The following is a 22,062-nucleotide window of genomic DNA, read 5'->3' as shown; positions in this document are numbered from 1 at the left end:
TCAGGAAACCTCCGGACACAGATCGGAGGCTTTCAGACCAACATTAAAATAGGGCCATAAGTGGTACGTTGTTCCTGCACAATTTATAATTCAGTTTGTACTATAAACACTTGCTTATGGCCAAGTCAAGAATTCTGTAAATCCTCTAAAGCTTGTTGGTAAAACTGGCTCAGACTTTTTTTGCACTGGCAGATACTGATACTGCGGGAGCTGGTATTCCTATCCCCGAGGAGAAAGTCCAGTAGGATTCTGAGGTCCAGTGAGTGCTTTGAGTGGGGAATTACAGCAGGAAAGGGTGTTTGTTCTCTAATTATCTCATCCAGAAGAGACACACAAGGGCAATGGTGACCTAACTGAGGTGCACACACATATTTGTCTACGACTCAACTTGGATCTTATGTTTATCCTTTTTGGTTTGCGCACCATAACACTCCTTTCCGTCTTGAAGTCCATATAATCCATAAAGTAGCACACTCTAGAATTACAATGTGTACCAGGGCGTCCACATAGCAGTGGCCTCAATCCATACTTATACATTTCAAATTATTAAACAGCTTTCAATGCAAATAATAGCTTTTAAACTTCTGCAAACAGAAAAAGTGATTTTTATTATTTTAATAACACTGTGCTTCATTTCAAAATTTGATATAATGCCCTAATACATTTCGGGAAGCCCTTCTTCAGGGGCCATCATTTTACACAAAATCCGACCAAGACAGGGTAGGGAAGGCCACATTCCCCATTCCAGAGGCTCGCCTCATCGCGTTCCAGATGTGCACCATTGTCCCTTCATTTCGATATGATGAATTTGTATAAAATTACATTACCTGAAGAATATATGCTATGTACCCTAGTAAAGTAGGTAGTATACAAGCCTACTCGAATTACTGAGGAGCCCCCAGAGACCTCCACCCAGGCACCCACGCCGCTACCGTTAATGGGTAAGTAAGCCCTAAATGCTCAGGCATTCCCCCTAAAGAGGTTTTTATGCCTCCACCAATAAGGGCTAGAAAGAATCCACAAGAGAAAAAGGACTGGGGGAACTAATGAGAGTACCTCCCATGCAAGGGTTAGACTCGAATGAACAAAGACTCCCACTGTATTGGGGTTCCTGTGCCTATAATGATTGTCTACTACAGGTTCTGCGATCAGGGTCACACAAGTCAGGAGGAGCAATCAGATTTGCCCCATAATTTGTCATAAGTGTTGAAATACCTATTGAAGATAGTTGCCCTGGGGGCTACTGTCGCTACCACTAGTCCAACCTTGGCTACTGCTGAAAAAAAAATATCATCTGCAAAAACTCATGTTCCATCATTAACAGGGACAACAGCAATTCTTAACATAACCAAACCAGTGACTAAGAACCATGGTCAGTTAGAGTAGAGGCTTGGGCCCCTCGTTCAGGGTCACCCTACCACAGTGGCCACCACTGAGCAAGAACATCTAGGGGACAAGGAACTGAGAAAAAAGTTAGGCTAAGCCCCAGTCTATACCAGTTTCTAACTTAGGGCCTAATTACGATGCCGCTCGTCTGACTGGCACCATGGTGGAAGCAGGGCCACTCGACTAGAATTCGACAGTCCCTTCTGCTCGCATTACGATGTGACCACCTTCAAAGTGGTCACTGTGTATATTTTGCATTGCGGCCTGTGCTGCAGGCTGCAGCACACACGGCAATAAAAATATACACATTCAAAACCCCTGCACTATGTGGCAAGCACCATGCGGTGCCTGCCACATGGTGCAGAGATGTTTAGGGGGCACATAGGTGCTCCCAGACCCCATAGCGGAGGGCCAAAGGGACAAAGGGGCACTGCTAGGGGCCCCCATAGTTACTTTTTGCCTGCCTTTTTATGGTGGACGAACCTCCATGACAGGGCAGGCAAAAAGCGACATCCTAATCTCTAGGGCGGTGCCTGAGCAAGCACCACCCTTTTTGCAGGGAATAGGAGTCCGACTGCTGCCCAGATGGGATCCTTGATCCTGTCGGATACAGCGGTCTTTCCCCGCCAGCTGAGCAGCGACCGCCTGCATCCTAATGCGGCGGTCGGACCAAAGAGCTGGATGGCGTTGGGACCACCACTGACGGCCTGACGGTGGCGGTCCCACCACCATCGTAATCAGACTCTTAGTTCTTCCCCATGGGGACCAATTGACGGAAAAGAAGAAATGACGGGAAAAGACACATAAATGTTGTTTTGTAAGGATATTTGATTTGGTCTCTGGGAAGCTGATAGGGGAGAAGAGTAAAAAGCCAAGAAGTGTTCCCAAGTACAATGTACACCCAAGGTTGAAGAAACATTGACCAATTTTGTCAAGAGCCTCACAGTTCTCCATTCCATTCTCCTAGAAAAGAGACCCTTAATAGAGAACCATGTGTAATATGTTAATAAGATTGACAGCACATCGGAGGAATTTCAGGGGGCATGCTGAAAGGAGTTTGACTGAAATACCTGTTGGAAGAGGGCTGCAAACCCAGATCTTTGCTGGAGCCAGACTGATGTCAATTCATGATTAAAAGTTATGAAGCAGTTTTTATTGAAAATGTCAATAAAAAGATTTGGAAAAAATATTATAATGCAGAAAAAAAGAGGCTGAGGAAGGAACCAGTCCTTTTGAACCTCGCAATCAGCAAGTAATAAAAATGCTGCATGCTGAGCATATCACAAGAAAGATTACACCCTGGCTATGGGCACCTCCAAGTTCAAACATAACTTGTCCCTCTGTGGGCTGCCCTCTCACCTCGTGCCCAAACGCTGTAAGAAACCATAAGAAATGGAAGGACATTAGTGAGGGGAGCCCATTAGAGAGTAGGTCACCCTCCTTGGTTTACATAGATTTTATGACCCCATTAAAATTACCATTTGCTATATGGCAAACAGAGAGGCTGCAGTAAGGAAAATCGACAATGAACGGTGCTCAAGGTGGCTAACCTCTGTGTAAGGGCTTTGTATGGTGTCCCCTTGATGACGTCCAAAGAAGGAGCAAGGAAAGTTCAGACATTATTCTGCCAAAATATGGTTTAAAAAATACAGTAAGGCGCAAATATTGTGTCAAAAATATTGTAATGTTAAGAATAATGTGGCTCATACAATAGAAGGCAAAAATATTCTTTTTTAATACTGTTTTTAAATATCATTGTAAATAATCCCATTTTTAGCATTTATCTTGTTGAAATGCATTCGTTTTTGTGGTATATGAGGATATAATTGTAATGTTAAGTATGTTTAATTAGTTTTTGGGTGTATTTTTATTTGGTAATATAATTTAAGGTTTTTTATTTCATGTCAATTTGTGTTGGTGGGTTGTTAGGTTTGTAGTGGACATGGGTTGAACGTTTTTTAATACTTATTTTTCAAAATTAATTATGTAAGTTATTTTTTAATTATTGAACAGATACTTTGAAAAATATAGTAGTACATGTTTTATTTGTTAATTGGTTAGTTTGATCTGTGAACCCCCACTGAATTATTACTGAAAGCTGCCTAAGGGCCTCATTACGAGTTTGGCGGTGCGGGAGCGGGACCGACCCGCTCTCTCACCGCCAAACCATGGTTGAACCGCCTGCCAGATTAGGAGTTTTCTTCTGTCTGGTAGGCGATTTTTTGGGGTGTTTCCACAGCGGTGCCTATGAAATATGCACCGCAATGGGAACATCAAAATCAGGACCCGCACGGCATGGGATGCTGCAATCCATGCTGTGCAGGTACTGGGGTGCATGCACACAGGGGACTACAACATATGCACCGCCATGAAAAGTGTGGAGGTGAGGAAACTCATAATATGCTTGGAGGGGCCGCAGCGGCGGGACCAAGCATATAGTGGTCTCAAGGACGCAGCATCACCGCCAGAGATCTCCCATCCCTGGACATAATAGGGTGGTCGGAAGAACCACTACCACTGTGCCTCCGCGAGTCTGGCGGTCCGTGGACTGCCAGCATCTTAATGAGGCCCTAAGCAATTTCTACGATATGAACTTCAGTGAAATACAGACAAAAGCCTACATCAAACAAATACACAAGTTATGAAATGTTTTAATTAATCCCCAAACAAAAAAATATATGCAAAAAAATCTAAATTTTAATGGGTAGGCTGCAGCTTTTCAAAATGTTGTTTTACTTCTAAAAGGTGACTTTATAAGTTTATATGCTACACTCCAGCAAATCACTTTGCCTTTTTTGCTTCTAACACATGCTCTCATTTTGCTTGTGCATACCTGTGCTTCCATTGAGGCACGCAATCAGCCATGCTAGATTCTGTTTGCTGTACGTATACTGTTCCCACAAGTCAAGATAAGGATACCTACTACATTTTTATCCCCCAGTTTCAAATTATCTCACAATTGCAATTTCTCTTATCTGATTGTTTTAAATTCTTTTAACATATATATTTGTTTTAATTTTAGACGTTTATTGTAACTAATGTTGTAATTTTTTATTTTTATAGTAGTTTTTTTATGTTATTTATTTGTTATTGTATACATGGTTTCACTTTGAATACCTAATGTTTGGAATTATTATTAATTTCATTAGTACTGGTTATTATTTCTGTTTAAATCATAATTTAATCGTGAAGTATGTATTTTTATTTTATATTTGTAAGTTATGCACTTTTACATATATTTTTATAAATCTAATTATGAATAGATTTTAAAATGCATTTTTTTAAGTTAGCCTATGTTTTAAAGTTAATATAGGGAATAATAGTTAAATTCAATATACTTACCTATTTTTTGATGACGATACTGTGGTTTTCTTTATTTTTGTAGTTCATAGTTTGATTTTACATACAAATTATGTAAAGTCAATATGTATCCTCAATATTTATTAAGTCATATCTATGTCACTGATATTTTCGTTGTCTATTTTAGGTCATACAGCCGTCCAGACTAATCCCCAGACTTTCAGCACCCAAGAGTTGCACAGTGAATTACCATTGATCCGTTGCTGTGCTCACTGAAATGTGCATCCCTTGACCAAGCAATAGTCTCTTGGGGAAAAAGGGATTTGCTGCCTAAGGCCGACATGGAGTTTCCATTCATGTTATTACCACTCCACCCTAAGAATTTTTGGCCTTCAGTTTTCACTTTGAAGGGTCCTTATTTTTTTTACAAGAGCTTCGTATAGGTTGTGTTCCTTAATTGTGCAACTTTTTTAGTGTCTGAAGACAGTATTTTAAGCCAATACATTGTCAAAAACAATGCATTTATCATTGAGAATGGAACAGAAATCTGTTCAATAGAATAGCCAGTAGTTTTTAGGTTGAGGCCTGTTGCTAAGATGTGTGTCTTCTGGTGGAAAGAAGTAGAAGAGAGGGACACTGTCATCACTGATCCTATATAATTTACTTCACATGGTCCTGAAGAGAATAGCAGGTCACCGGAGGGTTCAAATTAAAACCCTTTCCCGTGTCATTCTGTGAGTGAAGGAAGCTTTGTACAATCGCTTTGTAAGCCCATAATGGAGCTAGGGGAAGCTTATTTGCACCGTTTGGAGACAGCCGCTTCAATGTTATGCCCCTTTCCCACTTAAAAAAATAGGAGTCTTATACAGATATCATACCCTACCTCTGGACTGGAACTGTTAGACAAGGAATAAACACATGAACTAAAAATACTTCATGTGTGCATTGATCAGGAAGGCACATTGTGGCGGTATAAACTGCCACCCTTTGCTTCATACAAGTCTCTTGAGTTGCTGTATAAAAAAAAGACATTTGGCAAAAGGCAAAAAGAAAATATTTCCACCATGACATCGTGAAAGTATTTTCTTGGCAAGCGTCAGCACTACGGATCTGCATCTGATCCATGGAAATGAATAAGCAGGTTTAAACTCCAACTGTGCCTCCACAACTCAAGGAACAAATAATTTCCCATTTTTGGAAGAATGCTAAAAAGATCAGGTTTGTGGTTGACTGTCTCCAAAAATTGGTTTAGATAGTGCTGCAGATTTATCATCCCCAAGGCTCACTGGTAACTTAGTCCTCAGTGGGGAGTTTCAATGTGTTGCCCAGTGCCTGGTAAGAACTTTGACCACTTCTTCATAAATAACAAATGCAATTGTTAAATCCAGGCAGACTCAACCAAGTCCTGGCACGGTTCCTTTATAGAATGCTAAAGGCCCTTTGCTGCGGAATACCTGATATGCACAATCCATGATGTTTTAATATATCCTTAGAGCCCGACAATTCGGGCTCTACCGGCCATTAAAGCCCCGCTCCAGCATTAAAGGCCTGAGCCACAGGTGAGGGCCTTTAATGGATGTTAGAGCCTGCTACCGAGGGCTCTAAGGCTATCACAACATTCCGTCCCTATAGGGCAAAATGTTCTAATTTGTAAAACAAAGGCCTCATGGACCCCGTGGGGGTTGAAATCCCCTCGGTCTCTGTGAGGCCTTTCTTCACAGCAACAGCTGTGAACAAACGTTGAAATGTTGATGCTCCAGGCTTCTACCAGCCACTAAAAGCCATGAGCACTCCAATGTCTTCAATGGATCACTCAACATTCCAATGTTCTAGTACATACTTCTGGGGTTTCAGGCCCTGCATCCTGGTTTTAACAACATCTACTGGAGTGTTACCAAAGACGCCAGCGGCCCCAGCTCTGATCTCAAATTCAACTTTAACAAAGGGATTCATATCTCTGTGAGGGTCAACAACTGTATTCCAGAGCTGCAAGGATGACATCAGGAAGAAGCAGATGGCCTGGTTGGATCATTGTTTGAGAACAGCAACTGTTACTCCCTAAGTTCCGCAGAGATCTTGTTCTCTTATGATCTCTCGAACTCCATGGAAGAAACCTTGATATTTTGGCGCAAATGAGCACCGAACGTGAATAAATTTCCCCTGACTGCAAATTTAGGAATTGAACCGTAAAGAAGAGAGCTTAGCCCACGGTACAGACCCATCACACCGCGATCCTGAGCAGTCAGCCTCACACAGTGAACAATGCCCCTGTATCGAGAGGGTTTGATCTTTTATCCAGCTGCAACTGTGTTTTCACGTATTCAGTAGCAGAGGTGATGCAGATTACAATGCCTCTGTCAATGCCACCTTCACTCACGATACTTCTGTGGATAATTGATCTTCCAGCAAATTTTTTATTTTATAAATCTAATTACAGGCTTCAAACTGGTCTTGAAAATCTTTTTCCCACCAATACAACCAAGTAACATCAGGTGGTATCATGAAGCTCCAGCTGCGACTATGCCTTCAGACCAGCCAGAATGGCCTTCCCCAGGTGAGTAAGCTTGGGTCACCCACCCCACGCATGAGACTGAGCCGAGGCCAGAGCTAGAGTCCTGCGCAGAGAGGAGGTTCGGGTGCCACAGGGACCCTCGGAAATGCTGAAGAACAGCACAAAGGATGACATGTCTCCCGGTACAGATGGGCAGCATAATCATGAAACTGGAACTGATATTCCCAATTTTTGGGGTAGAAATCCTTGTCAGGTATTGTATTGACCTGCAGCATTTATATAGTGCTTACTATCTCAAAGTGGGGTACTGAAGCGCTTGCCTATATAGGTAACACTCTACACCATGAAGGGAGTGTGATTGGAAGGGTGTTGTCTTTGTTTTAAGCCTATGTGGGAATTGTTTCCATGTCGTGCGTGATGTGATGACCACGAGTTGTGGTTATCGTGTAATGGGACCCAGTGAGTAGCAGTGTGATGGATGATGTAGTAAGGGACAGATGAACAGATTTATAGTTTTCAGGATGCCGATGGCTTTGAACAGCTCTGCAGATCCCATTATAATTACTGCAGTGGGTTATCCAATCTGAGATTTTGTGTATAGTTGTGGTCCTGAGCTGGCATACATGTGTACTGTTGCGCTACACACACTCCTCACTGCCTTAGACACAGCCTGTTATTTCTGGCCAAGTTTATTCTGTGGGCTCTTTTGTTGGTTTTTGTGAGGAAAATGTGCCACTTCGCTAATCTGCCGCCTGGCTAAATAGAGTCACGTGATAAAAGGACCTCTGCCAACAATCCTTCAGACCAAGTGGTGACAAAGCAGCGGGAAACTACAAAGCATGTCCCTAGCCCTCTTGGCACAACGAAAACTGTACATTTGTATGACAAAAGATGATTAGTGCCTGAGAGCTGCTTGAATGGGGCTGATTGACAAAGTGTGAATTGAGTGGCAAACAAGCACACCTCTGTCTCAAGCTGTGTTCTTATGAACTCTCTGGAGTTCTTCTCTCTACACAGGGACCTCTTACTGTGTGAACAAAATAAAATGATTAAATGTAAATCTTGACAAAGCGAATAAAGATGCTGTTAGTTGCGAATGCATGGAAAACACTGTGTCCTGGGGTAGCTCTTATAAAGGTAAAACATTCTTTCAAAAATGTGATACTAATGTTTGTACCAACACCTTTTAGCTACGGTTGTGACCTACTAAAGGCAGAGCTCGGACTTGTATGCCTGTTTACTGAAACAGCCTCCTTACAGGCCACCCAGGGAAAACTGTGCAAAACGTTGCTGCCTGAGGCTGGGATGACATCACAGCTTCAGGCAGCTTCAGCTTTTAGGTCCCGCCTGCAACAGTGCATACGCTGCTTGGACATGCGCTTGTGCTTGTGGCACTGTTGCGTACATCAAGGGGCTTGCATCCAGCCCACTCCTAACCCTGTGGAGGATTTTTTGTCACTCTTATTTAGGTCTTGCCTGCAACAGCACATATGGTGCTTGCACAAGTGATCTCGCTTGTGAAAATATTGTATACATCAAGGGGCTTGCATCAAGCCCATTGCTTACCATGTGGGGGATTCTTTATCACTCTTATTTAGGTCTCGCCTGCAACAGCACACGGGGTGTTTGCACATGTGATCTCCCTTGCAAGACAATTGTGTACAACAAGGGGCTTGTAGTCTGCCACTGCTTACCATTTATTGTCTTCTTTATCACTTTTATTTGGTGCTTTGTAATAGGGCAGCGTGCGCCACAGCGCCACTGTTAGAAGGGGTGATCTCAGAGGGCCAGGTTATGCTCACCCGACCACCCCGTGACCCACCTCTCGCACAAATAATGCCGAGTCTTAACGGAGGTCCTCACCGGGGAGGACTTCGAGTCTAGGATCGTACACACTGAGCTCACACCACACTTACGAACGGACACCACACCGTAGGTTTTCAGTAACAAGTTCTTTATGAACAGTAAAAAGGAATCAGCACTCTTATTTACAAGCGATCGAGGGATCGTAAAGTCTCAGGAATTCAGGAAGGGGGAAGCGGGACAGTCTTAGTCTTTAGGCCAGTACGAAGCGTACTCTGCGCACAGCTCTCAATCCTCGAGCCGGGGGATACGAAGAGGTGATGGTCGTACTGGTTGCTTCACTCACTTCAGGTAGACTCAGGTCGTGTTGGTAGCGTCGATGGTCCAGCCGGACCAGTGTACTCCTCGAGCCGCGACGAGGTCAGCAGGGCTCGATCCGGAGGTCAGTTCTTGAGGAGCCGCGACCACGTCCGCAGGGCTCAGGATATTCCGTGTAGGTCTCTTCAGAGTTCAAGATTGAGCCGCGACGAGGTCAGCAGGGCTACGATGTTCTAGTTCCGTCTTTACAAGGATGAGCCGCGACAGCGTCAGCAGGGCTCCGATGTTCTAGTTCCGTCTTTACGAGGATGAGCCGCGTCAGCGTCAGCAGGGCTCCGATGTTCCAGTTCCGTCTTTGCGAGGATGAGCCGCGACAGCGTCAGCAGGGCTAGAATAGTCCGAAGGTTCAGTTTTCCCCAAGGTTCAGCCGCGATCAGATCAGCAGGGCTTTCTTGTCCAGGATACAACTGCCCGCTAGTTCTCGGGCGGGCCTTGATATAGTCCAGTGGCCCTTTGATGTCCGGATCCTCGCAGGCGGAGGTCTCATGCCTTGTAGGCTGGTTGTTGGAGAGGTCTGTCGGTTGGCCCTTTGATCCCTTTGAAGATGTGTCTGGGAATTCCCAGACGCCCAGCAGGGTCTGGAGCCAGCACTCGGGGAGGCCAGAGGTGTGATCGAAACCGGCCCACAGGGGAAGGCCAGAGGTGTGATAGAAACCAGTCTCTCAGGGGGAGGCCGGAGGTGCAATCAAAACTCCCAGTCTTATCTCACTCGGGGAACCCTTTACCCCCCAGCCGGGACTGGCGCGTCTGGAGCCTAAGTTTCGCTGGGGCCGGGGTCAGGCTAGGCCCAGGGAGTCAGGGACCTTGGGAAGGGAAAATGGCTGCCGGGGGCCCTGTGGGGTGATGCAGGTTCTGGGCGCTCGGAGCCGGGAAGGAGGACGGGGGCATGCGGGGCTGGTCGTTGGTTGGCGGGGTCATGCAGGGTTTGTGGGCGTACATGGACAGGACGAACAAGGGCTTCTGGGTGCAGGGCTAGGCTAACGGGGTGCTGAGGAACGGGGGGAACCACGCCACGAGGCCAGGTCCAACAGCCACTTATTCTAAGGCTGGAGCATGAACCAAGTACTAATTGCTTCTGCTCGAATACTGTCCTACCGCTGATTGAGGTACTATTGATTTTTTTAAGTTTCTTCTTTTGCTTCTTCCCCTTCATACACCCTCAGGGGAGACCTAAAAAGCGCACTGACGTGGCCCGCACTAACTGTGCCATAGGGCTTGTTTTACCCATCCCATTGACCGTTCCGTTCAACCCACCCTCCTGTTGCTCATGTTGACCGTCCCCTCTAACCCCCTTCATGTTGTCCCTGTTGCTTACCCAATGTGGAAAAAAGTGCTATCTATGATGTGGTGACCACGTCCTAGTGCTTTTATTTAACTTTGCAGTCCTAGCTTCTCTTCACCCGTGCCTGTTTGCCTAATGTTAGGCTCAGCACTGCACTTCTCTACCACGTGCACAGTTACTGTCCTAGTAAGACTGTGCTGTCACCCTGTGCACCAGGGCCTGTGTGGCCATAAAAAGCAGCAGAATCCCACCATCTCTGCAGCACAGATAGTAACCCTGTGGTCTGAGCAGTCTTAAGAGGTGCCATTGTGTACCTGGGCAGTGACAGTCTTGCTTCAGTGAGGAAGCAGTGGCATCAAAGGCAGCCGGAAGAGACTTGAAGATCGGGACCCCCCCAGCGTTCCTCTTCCCCTTGACCCTGCCAGTGCACCTTCTTGCCTCTGCTTCCTGGTGTCAGCCTCTGTTAGAGCAAATGCAAGGCAGGATCTGGGTGGGCGGCGGCTATAAATGGTCAGAATACTGGGAGGGAGGGGGTGTGTCAATCATGAATGATTCTGCTGCCCAGCCTTTGTTGCTAGTGCAAAAAAGGGAATTTTGGAAAAAGGACGAACAAATAACAAAATATTTGACAAATAGGTGACTATTAATTCTCCTATTTCGGTGGCCTTAGTCCACTGTTACTATTGTTTATTTAACAAAGCCATCGCTAGAAGTAAAACACGTGATAACAAGTTTTATTTACTGTAATCACCAACCGGTTATTTTTCCATAAGTACTTTGTTTTTCTTTATCAAACTTTTTTCACTATGCACAATTATACATACCTCTATATACAATTATGTACAGTTATATACAAAACCACACCACAGTTTATACACAGAACAATGTACAAGGATTGTCTTGTTCACCCAACAAAAAATACAGTACAATCTAGAAGATACACTAGAAGGTAGTCAGACACAAGTGGTTCTGAAAGAAAATTATACAGAACCTACAATGGGATCATGTCACATGGATACAAATTCCAAAACAAGATAACATAAAGGACTCCTCCAGAATGAAAGTGTTGACGCGGTCGCGTTTCGGCCTTCCAAACAATCTGGCCTCCTTAGGACTGGGTAATAAGATACTCCTATCGCTACTCCAATGGCAACCTACGCCTATGCCTCACAATCTTGATCAAACCTTAACAAACATGTGTCTTCGTAATTTCAAACAAATTCCGGATTTAGGTGAGGGAGGAAAATTAGAAAATCCTCACAGGGCTCATGCTCCTCAATCGCGGGTGAATAATGGCCCTCACGGATCACATCTTTTCTTACTCCATTATCGATGTGTCTCGCATTCCGACCATAAACTGGCGCCATTCAGGTAAGCAAATTACCGTTTAATCTTGTTGCTAGTGCAGCATGCATTGACACGTATTTATTGTCCAACTCAAGGTATCACCAGTCATTTTTTTTTAGAGCAAAACCACCATCTAATGCCGTGGACTCATCCACCCTGAGTACACCACTTATACCACTTAGGATGGAGAGGATTATCTTTAGAAATTAGCAATGTGCATTATGCAGTTGCAGTAAATCAACTTTTATACCGTCATGAGAGGTGCAGGGTTCTACTATTTTTTGTTTTTGATCCCCAGTTACATTGGAGACAGAAAGACTTCTGTTTAAAATATCCTGTGACCAGATTAAAAACATTCATCTTTCTTATTTTTCGTGTGTGTGTTTTCGTGCATGGCCTGTTTTCCCTGCAGTTTTTTGCTTGGAATTAGGGTACATGTAATTTCAGTTCCCACTCATTTTCTTTTGAGCAGTTCATGAACCATATTTAATTTTTCTCTAATCCCTTTAGAGGACTATAACATTCTCCAATACCCCAGTGTGCAGTTTTTTTGGCTTCAATCATATGTGTCAAAGGCTATGTGATTGTGGGGGTTGTATGATGGAACAGCGCATGCCTTTATCATCCAAGCCTTTAAAAGGTGGTTTCTACGATGCACCTACCTATGCAACGAACAAATACCATGCATACCTTTAGGACACTGTGTTGAAATATACGATAATGTATATTTTTACGTTAAAAATGTTTTATATTTATTAAAATTCAGTAAAGTATGTGAAATGAGGCAGAGCAGTAATATTTTACAAAACACATTTTACATTAAAACATTTAAAGATTAATGCCGCAATACAACTAACACCTAAATCATTAACAATCAATCATTGAGTCCATGAAAAATTGAGATCCAATGCAAGCTTCCTTTATAGTAAGTCCAGTCTTTTATTGTTGTATGATGATAATTATTTTTTCTTTTCCATATCATTCAACATCAAATTCTTCAAGAAGATATTCATAAAACGCAAAAACACAAGGTACACTCCACAGCCTTTCAATAAGCAATAATCGCGCCTCGGTTAGACCTCAATGGCTACGATACTGCCACAGTCTAACTATGTCAAGTACTTACCTCGGGGCAGTCAAAATTACTATTCTATCTCCCCTGGATTCTTAGACGACAACCCCCCCCCCTCACTTTTTCCTCATGGGTTCTTACCTGAGGCAGGTGCTGGACATTGACTAAAGGGAAAAATTACTGTTTGGAATCCACCATGTATTTACCTCACAGTGTGTAGTGGACAGAGACTGGGAGGTAAAATTACTATTCTAACTCCGCCTGGTTCTTACCTTAGGGCAGGGGCTGGACAGAGACTGGGGGAGAAATCACTTATTTTACAGTACAATTTACTTACATGTTTTTCTATTCTACAGAACTTATAATATATCCAATAATTTGGCAAGTGTAAGATGTGTCAAGAAAATTTACCAAACAACACGCCCTCTGGAAAAAGAGACAAAAACCTTGCCATGTAAATATCCTGTAAAAAAGCTCAACATAACCAAACCTAACAATTTTCTTTCAACAGGCAACTTACAATACGGCTAAAACATGTCTCCTTTTTTCAGTGATAATAAAATATATTTTTCGTTATAAATTCATTGTCTGAAATAACCACAGACCATTTCCCCTTAACAGATATAAAGCTCACAATAAATTACACCACAGTTTGAAAACGTTCCATTCACAAAAGTTGTTTTCCTTCTAAATATCAGCAAGTGTCTTGTAAATGTGAGCACAGATTTTCTCAGAATACCTGCTGCAGGTTTACGAGGACCAAAAGTTAGCAAAAATCAACACTCATTGGGGTTAGGTATAGGCGAGGCAACAAAGAAGTTTGAGAAAAAAAGTGAGGGCCTCATTTGCAAAAAAGTAGCATAAGGCAGCACAGCAATTCATTTGCTGCAAAACCCTAGGCCAATTTGAAAGGACAGGAATGCATCATATTTACGAGGTACGGTGCATTCCTGTCCTTTCAGCCGGCGCACAATTTGGTACCTAGCGCCAGAGGCGCAACTAGAGCCACATTTCGGGGGGGGCTAAGAAAAAATTTCGGGGGGGGGGGGGCTGAAACTTTAAGCAGTAGGTAGAGTGGCGCTACAGGGGCTCTTAGAAGGGGTGAAACATCAACAAATCCTCTTCAACATGCACATGGTCTTTTAAAGACCTGTGAAGTGCTCGGGTGCGGCTGCGTGTGTGCCCAGGAGCTTTCTGAGCCCGGGCTGCCACACACGGCGGGGGGGGGGGGGGGCTGAAGCCCTCTGATTCCAATGGGTGTTGGGCGCCTGCCTAGTGCCAACGCAGACACCCATGCACCATGTTGCAAGGGTGTCTGCATTATTGGCACCTTCCTGCACAAAAACAATCCATGGACGTGTTTTCCTCATTCTATGTGTGCTGCATGAAGCCCACATTCAAAGAGGGAAAAAACAGGAGAAATTAAAACATGTCCCCTCATTATGCCTGCTCTGGGGAGGTGTAAGGTTTTGGAGCTGCCCCAGGTTCACGTGATTCTGTAAATCTGGGGCAGAATCAAAATCCAACACCCACCGCAATGCCCATGGAACGCCTCTTTGACGCAGAGTAAGGCAAAGCAGTGCTTTGCGCTTCCTTGACTTACTTCATATCTATGAGGCCTTGCGGAGCCGTGCAGGGTGGCTTTACATTGTCTCATAGATATGATTGAGAGGCCTGCGCCACAGTGATGCTTCAGCAGCAAAGTACATCCCCCCTGAGCTGCTACTTATGTTCAACCATACCGAATCTATGATTAACTCTTAGGTAGCTGTGTATTCTTGTTTTGCTTCATACTGTACTGTACCAATACATATAGTGCTTCCTACACCTAGGAGAGGCACTGAAGCGCATGCCTGCATGGGTGGTATGCAACACCGTGCAAGGTGAGTGATTGGAAGGGTGTTCTTTTTGCTTCTTGTTGTCCATGAAATAACAGATAATAAGCATTTGGTCTCACAAATTATTTTCAATTGTTGACTGCAGCTTTTAAGTAATTTCAAGTTTCTGCTACTTTCCTTTTTGAAACGTTTCCACCTCTTGGAAACATACAACCAGCTGCAGTGCAGCCGTGTGCATAAATGGCGTGAGAAAAATTCGCACACTGCGTCTGCGACGTCAATAGAGAAGTCGCTGCCTTCCACGGGCTGCAGATCTGAGGAGCCGCGCGGCGGCGCGCTGTGGGATGAACACCCCCCCACCCCCATTCCAAGAGCACAGGGAGATGATGAAATCTGTTTGCCTGGCTCGCTAATCCCTCTGAGGTACAGAAACACATGATACCCCCATGTGGGTTTCTATTCTGTGGACAACTTTGAAAAAAGCGCTCTGCAGACTGGCTTGCACAGAGGCCAAACACAGAAGGGATGAGTGGAAATGAAGACGCAATTCACGTTTCTACTGCTCTCATGGAAATAGACTGAAGTTCCTCGCCAGCTGCGAGAGATTGCGCAAGTGCCTTTCGATGCACCAGACATGAATAGGAAACAAGCATTTGCAATGCAATAGGTCTCGTATTAGGAAAGTTTGAGCTATTGGTATTGTAAATGACAATTTTTTATTTAGGTTTTGTTTTTGAAAATAGCGAAATTAATAGCTTTGTCATTTACCATGCCAATAGTTATAACTTTCGCAAATGTGACACCTATAGCATTTGTAATGCAATATGTGTTGTATTTACGTGACTTACATGTATTGATATTACAAATAACAATGGTTTTTAATTTTTTTAAATAATTAATACTTAAATAAAAGTCTGATGCCTGATGTTTGTGGATGTCTGACACTTGTGGATGCCTGACGCTTGTGGATGCCTGATGCTTGTGGATGTCTGACGCCTGATGCTTGCGGATGTCTGACGCTTGCGGATGTCTGACGCTTGCGGATGTCTGACGCCTGCGGATGTCTGACGCCTGTGGATGTCTGACGCTTGCGGATGTCTGACGCCTGTGGATGTCTGACGCTTGCGGATGTCTGATGCTTGCGGATGTCTGATGCTTGCGGATGTCCATGGGCGTCCGCAGGGGAGGGCAAGGGGGGCACTTGCCCCCCCCTGGAACACCGGTCCGTCACTATTGACAGCCCCCACAGTGGTGTTTGTCTGCAGGGCCGTCAATTTTAAAAGCGTGAGAAAGCGCTTGCAATGACGGTCCTGCTGATGGGCAAGAGAGAAGGTCCGGGCCTGGCTGCTCCCACAGCTTGAAGCAGAGGCGCACCTAGAGTCAAATTTCGGGGGGGGGGGGCACATTTTTCAAGCTAAGGAAGAGTGGAGCTGCAGCCAGGGGCCCTAGGTAGGGGTGAAAACCATCAAAGCCTCATTAACGCCAGCACCGAATTACACAATTCGCCCAGAGATGCAATGGGTGTGTCTGCCTGTTTTTTGCGAGATCAATTGGAAAGTCCTTCTGTGCACTCGTGATTTATTCATACTCAAGCTATATTCCTTTCTTTTGTTGGTGCTACTACATCCTGGTACCTACTCTTTAGGTGCCCTTTCTATACCCTATCGTGTGTGGTGCAGACACTTCTGTTCCGATGGATGTGTGCACTTTTCAGCGAACATTAAAGTTTCATCAATTTCTTTTCCATGGTAATAATCAGTTTTAATTCATATTTTGGTTTCCATTGTTAACTGTTGTTATACGTTTTTTAATATATCCATTATTTCTAAAATAAAATAAAATAATGGATATATTAAAAAACAGTTAACAATGGAAACCAAAGTATGAATTAAAATATTTTGTTGACAACTGAAAAAGAGTTAAAACTGAACAGAAGTGTCTGCACCACACACGATATGCCTGTTTTTTGCACCATAAGCACTATTATTACAGAAGGGTCTGCAATGAGATGGATTAAAGAGTTTACGCCTTGAGCTCCAAAGGGGCAGTCCCTCATGTTCATTGCAGTATCGAGTGTAGCCCCTGGACCACGGTCTGTACTCACTGTCGCCTGCCATGATTCACGAAGGGAAACCTGTCCCACAGAGACAACTTTTCTTTTCTGAATCATGTACCAACTGCAGCTCAGTGTTGGTATCAGATCAACGGTTTGCGACTGCCATTGCGTTTGAAAACCATTGATATATGTCATTGTAAATTGCAATTTGAAGATAGCACCCTTTCCACTGCCCCTCCAAATTCCAATATGAAGTAAGATGCAGAACCCCTTTTGTCAATCATGAAGGTTATACACAACTCTAAAAAGGGGTTTTGCAGTAGCAACCACTGTGATGCTGCAAATTGTAAGCTTTATGACCACAACATCCTTTTGTATTTGAGGGCCCTAGTTATTTAGATAAAGCAGGATGTGCAGTGAAAGGAATGACGTTACAAATGAGTAGTGCCTTTAATGCTCTGGAAATGCTAGGATCTCCAATCTACCTCTCTACCTCTCTCTCTTTACCTCTCTCTCTATCTCTCTACCTCTCTCTCTACCTCTCTCTCTCTCTACCTCTCTCTCTACGTCTCTCTCTCTACCTCTATCTCTCTCTCGACACCTCTCTACCTCTCGCTATCTCTCTCTCTCTCTCTCTACCTCTCTCTCTCTACCTCTACCTCTCCCTCTACCTCTCTCTCTTTACCTCTCCCCCTCTCTCTCTCTCTACCTCTCTCTCTCCACCTCTCTCTCTCTCTCTCTACCTCTCTACCACTACCTCTCTACCTCTCTCTCTACCTCTCTCTCTTTACCTCTCTCTCTACCTCTCTACCTCCCTCTACCTCTCTCTCTACGTCCCTCTCTCTGTCTCGCTTTACCTCTACCTCTACCTACCTCTCTACACCTCTCTACCTCTTGCTATCTCTCTCTCTCTCTACCTCTGTCTCTCTCTACCTCTCTCTCTCTACCTCTACCTCTCTCTCTCTCTACCTCTCTCTACCTCTCTCTACCTCTCTCTCTACCTCTCTCTCTACCTCTCTCTCTACCTCTCTCTACCTCTCTCTCTCTCTACCTCTCTCTCTACCTCTCTCTCTACCTCTCTACCACTACCTCTCTAGCTCTACCTCTCTCTCTACCTCTCTCTCTCTCTTCCTCTCCCTCTGTACCTCTCCCTCTCTACCTCTCTCTCGCTACCTCTCTCTCTACCTCTCTCTCTCTCCCTCTCTACCTCTCTCTCTACCACTCTCTACCTCTCTACCTCTACCTCTACCTCTACTTCTCTCCCTCTCCCCCTCTACCTCTCTCTCCCTACCTCTACCTCTCTCTCTCTACCTCGCTCTCTCTACCTCTCTCTCTACCTCTAGTACTCTACCTCTCTCTCTACCTCTAGTACTCTACCTCTCTCTCTCTCTCTCTCTACCACTCTCTCTCTCGCTCTACCTGTACGTCTCTCTCTACCTCTCTCTCTCTCTCTACTGCTCTCTCTCTCTCTCTACCTCTCTCTCTACCCCTCTTTCTCTCTCTACCTCTCTACCTCTACCTCTCTCTCTACCTCTCTCTCTCTCTCCCTACCTCTACCTCTACCTCTCTCTCTCTACCTCTCTCTCTACCTCTCTCTACCTCTCACTCTACCCCGCTCTACCCCTCTCTACCCATCCCTACCTCTCTCTCTACCTCTCTCTCTACCTCTCTCTTCCTCTCTCTCTCTCTACCTCTATCTACCTCTCTCTCTACCTCTTTATCTCTTTACCTCTCTCACCCTCTCTACCTCTCCTACTCTCTCTCTACCTCTACCTCTCTACCTCTACCTCTACCTCTCTACCTCTCTCCCTCTACCTCTCTACCTCTCTACCTCTCTACCTCTCTCTCTCCCTCTATCTCTATACCTCTCTCTCTACCTTTACACCTCTACCTCTCTCTACCTCTCTCTCTCTCCCTACCTCTACCTCTACCTCTCTACCTCTCTCTCTCTACCTCTCTCTCTACTTCTCTCTACCTCTGTCTCTCTACCTCTCTACACCTCTCTCTCTCTACCTCTCTCTACCTCTCTACACCTGTCTACCTCTCAACCAGTTGAATTCCGGGAAGCCCAAACCATCAGTATTTCAAATCTGCACATGAAACATGGGTAGGATGAGCCGTGCAGCTCAGAAAGGGATGTTCTTTTTACATCATTTGTATTTAATAGAATTGGGAAGCAGGAGAGCAGTCTCACAGTTGAGATAGGGATTCACATACACTGGTGACAGCTTTTGAATTGGCTTTAAAACCATTCAAAGATGGCTGCAGCATCTACGTGGGATGTGGTGGACTAAGTGGCAGCCGGAGCCATATAGCACTGCTTGTCATTTAAAAAAAAAAACCAGCATTGACATAGCCAATAGGTCTCCCCTTTGGGACCTTATAAGTGTTTAGTTGTCTAGTACAATATCCTTGGTGCAACAACTTCAAGTGTTGCATGGCTAAACACTTATAAGGTCCCAAAGGCGAGACCTATTGGCTATGCCAATGCTTGTTTGTTTTTTCCTCTGTTTCATTGTGGTTGCCAGGTAATCTGCTGTGAAGCCTCACATGATTTTTCTCCCACCCCATGAATTTCTTTGTTTATTTAAGCTCTTTGTCTTATTAGATTTTTTTATTTGTTTATTTAATACTTGTGCTCAATCATGTCGGAGGATGGTGATGAAGTAAAAATGTTGCCCCCCCCTGGAAAAATTTCTACGGACGCCCATGCGGATGTCTGACGCTTGCGGATGTCTGACGCTTGCGGATGTCTGACGCTTGCGGATGTCGCTTGGTGATGTCTGACGCTTGGTGATGTCTGACGCTTGGTGATGTCTGACGCTTGTGGATGTCTGACGCTTGTGGATGTCTGACGCTTGTGGATGTCTGATGCTTGTGGATGTCTGACGCTTGTGGATGTCTGGTGCTTGTGGATGTCTGACGCTTGTGGATGTCTGACGCTTGTGGATGCCGGACGCTTGTGGATGCCGGACGCTTGTGGATGCCGGACGCTTGTGGATGTCTGTTGCTTGTGGATGTCTGTTGCTTGTGGATGTGTGACACTTGTGGATGTCTGACGCTTGTGGATGTCTGACGTTTGTGCATGCCTGACGCTTGTGCATGCCTGATGCCTTTGGATGTCTGATGCTTGTGGATGCCTGACGTTTGTGGATGTCTGATGCCTGATGTTTGTGGATGTCTGTTGCTTGTAGATGTTTGATGCATGTGGATGCTTGATGCTTTTGGATGCCTGACGCTTGTGGATGTCTGATGCTTGTGGATGTCTGATGCTTGTGGATGTCTGTTGCTTGTGGATGCTTGATGCTTTTGGATGCCTGACGCTTGTGCATGCCTGACGCTTGTGGATGTCTGACGCTTGTGGATGTCTGATGCTTGTGGATGTCTGATGCTTGTGGATGTCTGATGCTTGTGGATGTCTGATGCTTGTGGATGTCTGATGTTTGTGGATGCCTGATGTTTGTGGATGTCTGACGCTTGCAGATGTCTGACGCTTGCGGATGTCTGACGCTTGCGGATGTCTGATGCTTGCGGATGTCTGATGCTTGCGGATGTCTGACTCTTGTGGATGTCTGACGCTTGTAGATGTCTGACGCTTGTGGATGTCTGACGCTTGTGGATGTCTGATGCTTGCGGATGTCCGACGCTTGGTGATGTCTGACGCTTGGTGATGTCTGACGCTTGTGGATGTCTGCTGCTTGCGGATGGGCGGATGGGCAGGACACTTGTTGAAAGAAATACAGTGAAAAGCGTGCAATAGAAACACGCCAGTATAATATGAGCTCTCCCTCCACCAATCAGCATAGTTGTCAATCCGTTGACTTTCCGATGAGGGGGGGGGGAGGAGGGGGGTTAGTCATGAGTATAAGAGAGAGAGATCCCTTAAAGCTGAAAGCAAATGGACAGTTTTAAGAGGGAGATAAACGGTTCGAAAAGAGGGTGACCCATTAATGTCTGTGCCTGTGGATGCATTTTGTCAGGATGGTGAATATGTGATGAAAGAAGATGGCAAAGGCACAAAAAAAACGAGCCTAACAGGGGCAGAAAAAACGCGGCCGCGAAATGAAATCCCTTTGAAGTCAAGCTGCTGAATGATAGGGAATCTGAAAGGCCTCTAGGAACCTGTAAAACAAGCTCTTGGCATTGCTGTGGGGAGGGGGAGGAGAAATGCGAGTCACGGCCGCCAGGCCGTGAAGTGTGAAGCAGTGGGCGGGAAAGAAGATCCCTTTGAAGCTGCTGGGCAGAAATGCGAGCTCACGGCCTGGCGGCCGTGAAGTGTGAAGCAGTGGGCGGGGAGGCAGGAGCAAATGGTATGGGGAGCCTTTGAAGAGCAAGCCAGAAACACCAGGGGGGCGGAGAAGCAGATTGCCTAGGAGGCAGGCAGAAGGTTTGGGCTCGTGCATGTGCACATGCACTCGTGGAAAACCTCTTTTTGGTAGACCTTAGTTTAAGTCTTGGTTTCACTGCTATAGACTCGTCCTATTCCATTCCTGCGGAATGGGAATAGGCCGAGACCTAAAAACCTACCTTTGTCTAAAGGGGAGAGTTTTTTAGGAAGATGTTTTGAAACTCTAACCTTGTGTGTCAGAGGTTCCATAAATAGTGATGGTTAGAAATAATAACAATCATTTGTTTTAATAGCGTTTCAATCCACACTTCAACTGCTTCTAAGGGCTATATATAACAGCTGTTGCTATTGGTATTTAGTTTACTGACCTCAGAAGAATGAAAGGAAAGGGGCTAATTAGCATAGGCAATGTGCAATGTTGTTTGTCACTTTGGCACAGAAAGTAATCTCACAACCATATCACACATTTCACTTTAACAGTAAAGGACAGTGGAGTGTCGTGGAGTGTTATGGAACGGTGCACAGTGTTTATGAGTGCCATGCAGTGTTATGGAACAGCGCACAGTAGAGTTGTGTGGCATGGAGAGAAGTGGAGGGTCATGAAATAGTGTGGAGTGTCAAGGAGGGAGTAGTGTGTCATAGAGCACAGTGTTGAGTAATGGCTCACAGGGTGTAGAGTAGAGAGGAGAAGATTGTCATAGAGTGACACAGAATGGAGTCGAGTGTTGTAAAGTTAAGTG

At 44.9% G+C, this 22,062-nt stretch overlaps 2 pseudogenes; both read right to left on the bottom strand.

Moving 5' to 3' along the window:
* Positions 1-5,999: 5,999 nt before the first annotated feature.
* Positions 6,000-22,062, bottom strand: part of LOC144773746 (tricarboxylate transport protein A, mitochondrial pseudogene) — an 83,731-nt pseudogene continuing 67,668 nt past the window's right edge.
* On the bottom strand, positions 13,003-13,121 carry LOC144774601 (U4 spliceosomal RNA; annotated as a pseudogene).

Source organism: Lissotriton helveticus, chromosome 8, assembly GCF_964261635.1.
Source record: "Lissotriton helveticus chromosome 8, aLisHel1.1, whole genome shotgun sequence".
Classification (NCBI taxonomy): domain Eukaryota; kingdom Metazoa; phylum Chordata; class Amphibia; order Caudata; family Salamandridae; genus Lissotriton; species Lissotriton helveticus.
This window is presented reverse-complemented; position numbering and strand designations above follow the sequence as displayed.